Below are 11,441 nucleotides of genomic sequence, written 5' to 3'. Positions count from 1 at the left end.
TTGACACTCACTAGCTTCTCCTCTTGTCAGGCTCTTTCTGTGCGTGCGCAGCTCGAGCAAAAAAAAATCCCAGGCATCGATTATTATCTCTGGTCCTCATTCCCCATGACTCTAGAGAGTGGTCCAAATCCCTCTCTGAACAAGCAATGGAAGCGGCCTCATATCTTATAGTTAACGGGACGTGTCCTGGCCTCTGTTGGTACTCCGTTGTATCGAAGCTGGTGTCTTGTCACAACGTCGTCCCTTTGACAAATGCTCTTACACGACTTTTCCCTTTGACAAACGCTCTCAAAAACTTGAAGATGCATGGGATGCTGATCGAGCAGTGTACACTTTTATCTGCTCCGAATGCAAGGAAGAAATCGAATGTGAGAAAAGGTTGTGCAAGGTAATGATGTCTATCTTCCTCTTTTTCTTAGCAAAATATACACTGAATGTCCTTACTTACTCTGATTGTTGGTGTGCATAATCAGGGTGACCCTAGAAATATAGCTCTCTTGTTGCATTGGGACGGGTTTCAAACTTCAAGAACCACACAAAAAAGTTGTGGGGTTGTGGAGATTATGGTGCTCAATGCTGGAAAACAAAACTCTATGGATATCATGCCAGTCTTGTTTATTCCACAAAGCTGCAAAAAGATTATTAAGTCTTCCGGCGATGTCTTCGGATCATTTCTGAAACCATTAGTGGATGAGTTGGAATCACTGTATATTGATGGAGTGGATGTATTATATGAGTATCCACTAGAAAACATCTTTGATGATACGAGGGTGGAATCTAAATTCTGTAAGATACGAATTATGGTTATGATGGTTACCGGAGACCATCCGGCCCAATGCAAGATTGGCTTGTTCAAAAATGGGGGACAAGAGTTCTGCAGGAGAGATAAGCCACATGCATCACTTGCAAGAGATAGGCCTGGACTAGAAGGGAGGTATATTTACAATGAAAATCGCTTACAAGTCAGATACCCACCAGTTGCAAGAACAACAAACGAGATGGTTCATGCCATAGCTGAGGCAAAGAGGTGTTGTACTTTTGCTGAGAAGGATGAGATTTGGAAGAAAGCTGGTTTATCAGGGGAGTCAATACTTTGGAGACTCTTTGACTTATATAGATTTGACCCCTCTCTTGACTTGGTTTTTGATGTAATGCACACCTTGTCTCTAAATGTTTTCAAGAAGTATATTGCACACTTATTCCAGAATGCAGATTCTTCAGTGAAGAAAAATATTGATGAAGCCACTTTGACTGTTACAAAATTGGCACCAGCATCTATTCGCTATGGTCGGTGGCCAAACTCACCAAGTGTCTATTATGAATCCTTCAAGGCGGAAGAGAATCAAAAGTTTATGCAGTGGTGTCTACCATATATTCTAAGAGTCGTAGATGGTATTCCGCATGAGATGCAAACTTTAGGAATCTTGTTGGTGGACATAGCACATAGCTTTTATGGCTACAGTCGAGAACATGGAATGTCGGCTACTGACATTCAGGTTATCAAATCCTTGATGCAATCTTGGAGAATCCGAAAGGAGGAATACTCAGGAGCAAACTCATCACCCTTGGAGCATGTAGCTAGAAGTGGGGAACTACTTGAGGATATTTTGCGGCATGGACTACATGACATATATTGGTGCTATATGTTCGAACGTTTAGTGAAAGCGTATAGTGCTATCAAAACAAATAGCATAAATGATGAAGCATCTTTTGTACAATTCTATCTGAGAATGTTTTTTACAAAAGTATTCCAAGCAATCCAACATGATAAAGATTCCCTGCTACCTTGTGATAGAGTCCTACAACAATTGCATAGTGTATTGGGTCAAACTACTGCAGCTGATTGTGCAATCGGGGCCTCCATTGAGTGCTGCACTTCACATCTTGATGGACTATTCAACGTTACTTCTATTGGAAAGGCAAGATCGTTGTGGAACGACATCTTAAAGTATGGCAAGAGAGCATCTTGTACTGATAACATTCCTATGAAGGGTATTGCAATATCAAAGAGGAGGGGTAATTATAGGGTTCCAACATCTGAGGAGGTTACCTACTTAAGGAGCTTTTGGAACATCGATGATGAAATCTTTTCATTTGGTGATGTGCAAACATATGACAAAGTCTTCTATAAAGGAGAACTTTTCAAGATTGGCAATGATGTAGTTGTAAAGGTGGACGCGTTAGACACCTTGTCTGAGGAGAGAGGTCATTGGAAAGCTCGCATAACCTCTTTCTTCTCCATGCAGCTTGATGGGAAAGCAATGATGTTTTTTGGTGCAACTTACTACAAACAATGTATTACAGGAGACAATTATTCAGAGGAACTAGTCATAGATACAATGACTGGAATGAGCATTCTTCAGAAAACACCGCTTCCATTTACTTGGGATAGTGTGCGGCCTATCTATTCTTTGCTTCATAAATTTATCCCATTGCCATTACCGAGGAGCCAAAGATTGATTGCATATGAAGTTAAGGACCTAAAGCAGAGGGCTAAGCTACTAATGGAAGGCAATTGTGGGAATGTACCCTTGTGGTTGGAGCATGATGACATTGTCAAAGTCCGTTTAGAAAACAATGGTACAATACAATTCAAGCATGCTGTTGTAAGATGTGTACAATGTGACAGCAAAATCACAAAGCTTGCTATTTTGAAATCTGATGCAAGTGATCCTCATATATGGAAAGTTCATGATCGAGGAGGAAAACACATGGAGAGATTGGGATTCTTGTGTTCTTTTAATCAAAGATTGGATTGTACTAAAACGTAAAAAAGTTATAAATCTTGGAGAAAGTGATCGATGGATCCCTATTTTATGGAGATGTCCATAAGTCAAGGACATGAGAAAAAGACATTCATAAAGTACTTGATCACATAAGGCTTTTGCTATTAGAGAATTAAATGATTTTGTGGTTTGAATTTTATTATATGGTTGAGCATTGTTCTCTCTATGATTTATTTTCATCTTAACTTTTTGTATTGTTCGAGTTATATCTCAAGTGGCACAAATTGAAACTTTTTGGAGTCTATCTTATCTGCATATGTCGACTACTCTTGTAGGGCTCGCATGGATCTTCCACAGTCAATTTTTCAGCAACTAGTTTCACTTCCTCATGAGGAGACTGTGAAACTACTCGACGCTTGGAGGGAACATCACTCTTTGGGTAACAAAAGGGTTGTTGGTAACTCAACTAGTTCTCTTCCATATGATCCGATCATATATGATCAAGTCTTTAGAGCTCCTCCTCCTAAACATAGAGAGCACAATAAGTTGTATGGTAGAGAATTTCTTAAAAAAGAGGATCATGGTCAGTATAGAGTGTTGTTTGCAAATTATGGGATGGTGCGAGGGTGGTTTGCAAAGGTAGGGCCAATTGCAGATTTGAGACATAATAGCAAGGGTAAAGATATGGTTTTGAGTATTATCCGAGAGAAGATGGGTGAGCTAAAGCCAGTGAAAGTATATGGTGTGGAATATTTGTGGAAAGAGTCCGACATTTACAATTGGTGTATAAAGTCATTGGCGTCCAAAAGAAAGTGGACCAAAAAAAAGGCTTGCAAAGGCGCTATAATGGTATAAGTTTTTGTATTATCTTTTTATTTTGCTTTCAAATCATATGCTATGTAGATGTTTATCTTATTCTTGAGTTATGTTACATTTTTAAGGATACTCATGATGTTCAAGAGCTTGACAATGATGGTGTAGAGAAAGAGACAGAATTATCATCAAAGGTAATAGTATAGAATGATTTTTAAGAGTTTTGATATTAAGTTTCTTATTGAGTAATTTTTATTAGGACGAGGATGCTTCCAAGCAAAGTTATGATGAGAACTTTGTAGATGTGGTAGAGGGCGATAAAGACATCTCAGAATCCACACTGGTAATTGATATATACTATTCTTTATACAAGTGTAATGCCGATCTTTTTTAAGATTTTTTAAAGTTTTGTGTATGTCTTATGTATTCAGAAAGAACCTGATGTATACACTCCAGAAATATCTTGGGACAATGATGAAAATCATATGGCTGCATATGAGGTATATGAAGATCATGCTACTTCTTTTGCTCTCTCTCATTTCATATCTACATGATGATTTATTTATGTGAAAATGTTGGCTTAGGAGTATCAAAATTTTATGAAAGAAAATATCTTTTCTAGTGCACTAGGAGATGTGGATTCAATGTCTTTGTCTGCCGGTGATAAATCTCATGAAACTTCAATCGAGAAGCCGGTGAGATTTTGTTCATGTTTTTTTCCCATTGTGTAACATTTTTAGAGATGTAAAAAATATCAAGTTGTGTTTTTTGTGTTGGTAGATATCGGATAAGTTAAATAAAGTTGAAAAAATTGCATCTAAAGGGTGCGATGAAGAGCATTCTAGAAAGAGTACTCGAAAACGGAAGGTATTCAAATTATACTATTAAACTAATGCTAATTGTAAACTTGTTAAATAAATGTCATTAAAGTAAGCTTGGGTTATGTCTTAGGCTACAACTAAGCTTGCTGAACTCCTTCAAAAAAAAAAAGAAGGGTCAAAAGCTAAGAGGATTCAAAAGTCAAAGGTAGCTGTTTTGTTTTTTGTTGATGGCTCTAAACACTTATACTATGGTAATAAATCTAAAGTAATGTGTCTTGTCTCTCTTTTTAGGATGTTGAGAAAGATGTTTTTGTTTCTAATGAGAAGGCTACCTTGGAAGTGCAGGTTTGTTTTCAATCTTACAAATATATCTTATGCTTACTCTCGAAAAGATTGCAACCATATTCTCTAATTTAACTCTTTATTGTGTAGGCACACAAACTCACTAGAGAAGATCAAGAAACCATTCTGATGAAATGGTTTGGGGTTAGAAGAGTGGAAGAAGTGTATCCATTTGTGAAGCCTACTTACATGGCTTTAAAAAAAACAAACTCCTTTTTTTGTAGAAAAACGTGTGAAACTAGCTCTTCTACTATGTGTGAAGATTTGGTAGCTTGGCTTTTATTAGAAGGCATGATGATTGTAAGACTTGAAAAGATTGGCTCTCTTTCTTTGAAGGATGTAGAAGTAGCTAATGATAAAGACTAATGGTTGTATGATGGACTTTGTAAGAATTTTTGAGAGACATCTATATGAAAGTGATCATTTTTAGTTTTCTATTTAATCTTTATCTCTTTTAGTCAAAAAGTATGTGCTATTTTGTATATGCTATGTTAAATTGATTATTTATGTGGATTATTATAATACAACTACATAGATAGCATTGTGTGGTTACAACTATGTAGATGAAAGAAGAATTTCTTACTATATGGTTAGTTAAAACTCCCATATAGCTATAATATTATGGCTACAGCCATATAGGAGAATCCGAGTCAAACTAGTAAGAAATATTGCTATATGGTTACTTAAAACTCCCATATAGCTATAATATTATGCTTACAACCATATAGGAGTATTCTCATTATTACTAGTTTGCACTCTTACTAGATATGTGTATTCAATCTAGTAAGTTGCCTAGTAATTATATATTTTTTGCTATATAGAAATGCCAGATGGCTCATGAGATCATAAACCATAGCCCCCACAGCTGTTCCCCGGGGGACCCCTCCAGCTTCGATCGCCAGCCTGATCTGCGCATCTCTCAACGCTGGTGCCGGCGGAGCCTGATTCCGTTGTATCTCCTGATCCCTCATCCTCTTGACATCATCAATGTGCTTCTGGATTCCTGCTGCAAGCTCTCTGAACGTTAACGCTCTGCCGTCCTCTCTGGCCATCTATGCAATCACAACCTTCTCAAGTTCTTCGTGCTAGTTCCATTTAACATCAGCTTATAGTTTTGCACGACGCAGAATGTTATTTCATTTTGTTGGTAATAAAACCTATTTTTTTGGTTCTCGTTTTTCGAACGTCAAATATCGTTTTCTTTTTTCTAATAAACTAGTACGTGAAGTTAAACAAGAGAGTATGTGCAAGCTAGCATTCTTCATATGCGACAAGTGATGCATCTCATCCTCTGCTACACAGAGAGAGAGAGAGAGAGAGAGAGAGAGAGAGAGAGAGAGAGAGAGAGAGAGAGAGAGAGAGAGAGAGAGAGAGAGAGAGAGAGAGAGAGAGAGCTCATGCACAACGAACATGGCACGTCGTCAACTCTAAAAAGGATATTACTATTACTGGCCCGTAATATAGGGCCACACTTTTGTACTAAAAAAGAGAGAGAAGGAGAGGGAGAGAGCTTGAATCTTGCATCAATGGCAAACATGCAGACTTGAGTGCTTGATAGCTTGATAGCTTTTGTGAAACGAAGAGAGCTTAAAAGTTGGGAAAGAAAGAGATCTTGAGAGAGAGAGAGAGAGAGAGAGAGAGAGAGAGAGAGAGAGAGAGAGAGAGAGAGAGAGAGAGAGAGAGATCATAAGTCTTGGGAAATGGAAAACGTGTAGACTCGAGAGCTTGAAAGAGATGGATAACTTGTGTGGAGGTAAGGGATGGGCAAGAGGGATAATTTATAATTGGAAGGGTCACTCAAACAAAGTTTTTTTATATAAAACAATCTGTTTATGGCTATTGGCAGGAGCATGACTATCCCGGACTAACAGAATGCTCAGGTGATTTACACTCAAACTCAAACACTATAAATCTTGGTTTTTATCAAGATTATCTATTGTCATGTGTATACATGCAGCGCTTCAAACAAGCAGATACGGAGCATGTGTCACATGTGGACCTAGACTTAATGCACGTCCGGCGCCCTCACTGAAGAAGCAAACCTACGAAATTCATCAAGCATATCTTCCACAGAATCATGAGTTACATGATGGGTTTTTTGGAAGAGAGCCACCGAGGATGTCTGCACAAGCATGGTTAGAGAAGAAGGAGATGTGTGATGACAGTTTGTCCCCAGAGATGAAGAGACTCTCTCTATGGTACGAGTTACTATATTGGCTCAGACTAATGATCAATCACTTGCTCGATCTAATGCACATATTCAAGAATGTGGGTAATCTGTTGTGGGACCATCGGACCGACAAGAAAGATACTTTGGAAGCCAGGGTTGACCTTAGAAATGTGGATCGTATGGAGCAATATTTGCCACAGAGAGCACCTAATGGATCGATTGAAGTTCCTAAAGCACCAAGGATTTTTATAGGAGCCCAAGAACACAAAGTAAAGGAGACCATTTGATCTGTGCGGACCTCCACTAGTGTAATGCACTATCTCTAGACGTGTTTCACTAAAGAGGGGAAGCTTACCTGTTTGAAGTCACACGACTGGCATAAAATATGTGAGATATGTTTGAAGTGGAATATATCATAGTGAAAATTGTGTAACAAATTTGTGTGTGGAATTTAAAATCATTGCTAGACGTGTTTTGCAATTTATTTTACCAGTGGCCATTGAGGGATGTTTGTCTCTTGACGTCCGTAACACAATCTACAAACTTGCAAAGTTGGTGCAATGGATCTCACAAAAGGAGATCAATGTAAACTCCATACCATTCGCCAAACTAAATGTTGCGGAGGTTGTGTGCATGTTTAAGAAACACTTTCCTACTACCATGCTAACTATTCAGGTGCATCTTCTTGTTCACATAATTGATGAGCTGAAAATAGCTGGCACAGTACATTCAAGATGGATGTTCTTTTTAGAACGTTTCATGAAAACACTCAAGGGATATGTGCGTTAGAAGGCATGTCTGAAATGTAGCATGGCAGAAGGTTAGTTGGTATGAGAGTCCTTAGTTTACATTTGATAAAGCCCGAGACACGCTATGGCAAACCATAGATGATGAGCGCATATCGGGGATTGTCATGTGCAATCTTGGTATTGAGAACAAGATGACAGAAGATCTAGAGGCTAAAACCAACTGATTTTGCATGCTTCACAATCCAGTGATGCAAAAGTGGATTTCACAATACGAGGATGCAAAACAAGAGGGACAAAGGACACGAATCGAGTGGAGACGGAAAGACGACCGCCGATGCATTATCCGACAAGTCTGGAGAGCCTACCAATATTCATGAGCTTAAGATGGTTGCACAACCAATTGAAAAGCGCACAACACTGCGGGGAAGAAGTGACTGAGAAGGAGTGGCACTCTCGAGGTTGCGCGACCAAGGTAAGTTTACAATGTACAACTAGCAATCTTCTAGATGTGAACGGCCACTCATAATCTTTGTTGGTTGTAGTATAAGTCATACACAACAACATGGTGCAAAGCTCAACATTTTAGGGTGGAACGGATCGACAAAAATCATTTTACACAAGATTGTAGAATCATGGCAAAATTTGAATAGTTTAGTCGATGACGGTCCTCTGATGCAGATCCTGTGGTAGTGGAACTCACTTACTTCAGCACGCTACAAGAGATTTTGAGGATCGATTATAGAGTATTTTTTGTCGACTTGTTCGACGTGCAATGGTTCAAGATAAACATGGAGGGTTCGCAATGCTACTGTGCGCAAAGGAGAGTCAGTAAGTCTATAAATATCTAACATCTAATTTTAGAAGTTATGTGCTTGAAAGATCTCATGTAAGTTATGTGGCTCTGGCAGGTGATATTTCATCCTACAAAGTCTGCATCCAACTGGTGGTATGTCATAGAGGTAGCCCCTCGTAGTGCACGGACGTATGAGGGCTACCATGTGCCAATTATTGCATCAATGGAGGAGATCAGAGAAGATGCTCAGTCAGAAGCCGCAGAGGTGGTGCCAGACGAGCATCAAGTTGCTACTCTGTATGGGGTGCATGCAGAGGATCTACCAAATGAAACGGAGGAGGTCTGCCTAAACGGAGAGCTCTATACAGACATAGGGAGTTATGTTGAGCTATGCGAGGATGAGAGAGAGACCTCTTAAAGACATAAACACTGTATTTGAACAATTTTTCTCCATTTTATAATATATATTGTATTCACGTGGTTTTTTGTCCATTCCTGTCTAAATGCTATACTTGAGAAATTTAAATTGTGTTTAATCATCATTTCTTCCACTCCAAGTATGCTCCTTCTCTCTCCTCCCTCTCATGTTTCCCTCCCCTCTTTCTCTCTCTCCCTCTCAATCACACACACACACACACACACACACACACACACACACACACACACACACACACACACACACACACACACACACGGTTAGCTCCTACGGTTTCAACAGTTGCGTGTAAGGGTCGTGTAACAAACACAACACACCATTAAGAACTTACAGATTTACAAACATATACAAATACTCTAGTGCGAGAGTATTCTCCAGAGAGGGAGCTCGAAACTCCCAATGCAGCGTAGCAATAACATAATCCTTGGAAACTTTATCCTGAGTAGTCTCACAAGCAGGGGCACTCCTTGGTGTGTCGTGAAAGTCTGATATGCCGACTACGTAAGCCGAGGCCGACGCACCACTACAGGTATGGATGATGATGAGTTTCTTTCTTCTTTGTCACCCCAGTAGAGGAGGTGGTACAAGGAGCGTCATCGCTCTGGAGCACCATCACGTCGTTCCACTCCTTCAGCGTCTCCCTCTATTTCAAAATATTCAGCACGCTCCAAAGCTTCGGTGTCGAATGAGACGATCTTCACACTCGTCAAGCACCAATTCTCTAGTGGTAGCGGCGGCGGTTGCTGTGGGGATGCCGCTGCTCATGCCTCGACATCGCCTCGTGTTCGACGAGGCTCCTTACCTTCCCCTTCTTTGCCTGCCCCCACACCAACCACGACATCGCCATCTACGCCAGGTTTTGCACGGCTATCGACCATTCCTAGCAAATACACCAGTAGCTACTCCTCCGAGAGTCACCTTAGTTGACACTCCTCGCTTCGGGGCCCAGACTTCAATGGAGACACCCGACGTCCGTACCCCCATCGAGACGCCGATAGAGACCCCTGTCGAGACACCCAAGTTAACGCGTCAGAGGAAAGAGGGCTTGCCGTACTCTGTCGACATGAGCGGCGGCATCATCTTAGATGACGAAGGTAAGAAGGTGATCTCGCGCATGCACGGTCTTTGCTCTCAGGTGTTTCGACACTACATACTAAACACCTGGAGTGAAGTGCCAAATGAATTAAAAAGGATAGAGTCATCAAAATGCTGCATGACAAGTTTCCCGTGTCAAGTCAGGATGAGTGCTTCAATGAAGACCTGATGAAGGTTCGAATGCGCGAATACTGTAGGCACAAGCGTTCTGAAGTACAAAAAGCAATAAAGCATGGGTGGAATAGACTAGATTGGCTGGCCAAAGAAGATTGGAAGAATGTGAAGTGAGCAGCTTGCGAGAATCCTGACAAGTGGAAGCAACAAAAGGAGGCAGCCAAAGCGCGAGTAGAGGCAGGGATCTCGCACCACTTGGGGAGCTATGGGTGGGCATCACTTGAGGCCGATTTTGTAAGTGTTTTTGCATTGTTCTTTAGGTTTGGTAGTTACATCTATTTGTACTTTTAAATTCTAACATAATGGATTATTTGTATGTTTTGAACAGTGGTCGATGACAGGACGTGACCCCACACCATACGAGCGGAAGTACGCATGGAGAAAGGGCTTAAATGCCTTGATGGACATTCTGAGTTCTCGTGGTGGCATGGTTAGTATTTCAATTTACTCTTTTACATTTGTTGTATTTTAATGATAAGCTAAAAAAATAGATTTGTTTGTAATTATATGTTTATACTTACAGAAAGTCTTTTTTTTTTTTCTACAGAAACCGACAGATACGCTGCTTGGACGCGATGAGACGTTTGATTAGACGATGTCAGTCTAGCCGTAGCTAGATAGCATTAGTTTTCTTTTGTCATAGCATGTATAATGAGATGACGTGTATACGTCTTTCTGTAACTATTGAAAAACCATTTATTTTCTCAATAATGACAATTGTGTTGTAACTATATATTACATTTGCAAAGCTTAACAATCAAGTGATTTTGCCTATGATGTGTATAATTATCATTGATTTACTTTCGTCCAATTACTTTTGTCAGTTTTGTATCTTTATTCTGCAAACAATACTATGCGTGATGGAGTTAATGGTTATATTGTCTTGTGGGTGACTACTTTGGGTCTATACCTTGCACTTTCTTTATGCAAAGGTGAATCTGGACTTATCTTGGATTCATTTAGGTTTACTCTATTCTAGAAACATTCAATATGGTTGATGGATGTTGTGCCACCCAAAAATTTCCACTCTCGGACATCGCTATAAGCGTCTCTATATAAGGTTCTGTAGCGTCGCTATAAGCATCCCTACAGAAGGACGCAACCGTCGCTGTAACCGTCGCTATATAGCAACGTGTATGGTGACGGTCATAGCGACGCTGGTAGCGACGGTCTTAGCGACGATGGGGAGTATACAAACCCAATGTATTTTTGTCGCTAAAAGAGTCACAAGTGCACATAACATCTTGTAGTGATAGGCCATTTTGGACTTTTGAAGACGTTAATATATCATTTTATTTCATTTCTAGAGGGGATTTCTTATT

The 11,441-nt window shown here is 40.0% G+C and overlaps 1 pseudogene; it reads left to right on the top strand.

Annotated features, from left to right (window-relative positions):
• The first annotated feature begins 563 nt into the window (after nt 1-563).
• Nucleotides 564-4,973, top strand: LOC147438135 (uncharacterized; annotated as a pseudogene).
• Nucleotides 4,974-11,441: the final 6,468 nt, after the last annotated feature.

The sequence above is a fragment of the Adiantum capillus-veneris genome, chromosome 17, assembly GCF_014529385.1.
Source record: "Adiantum capillus-veneris isolate H3 chromosome 17, ASM1452938v2, whole genome shotgun sequence".
NCBI lineage: Eukaryota > Viridiplantae > Streptophyta > Polypodiopsida > Polypodiales > Pteridaceae > Adiantum > Adiantum capillus-veneris.
The sequence above is the reverse complement of the archived record's forward strand: the minus strand, read 5'-3'. Positions and strand labels throughout refer to the sequence as shown.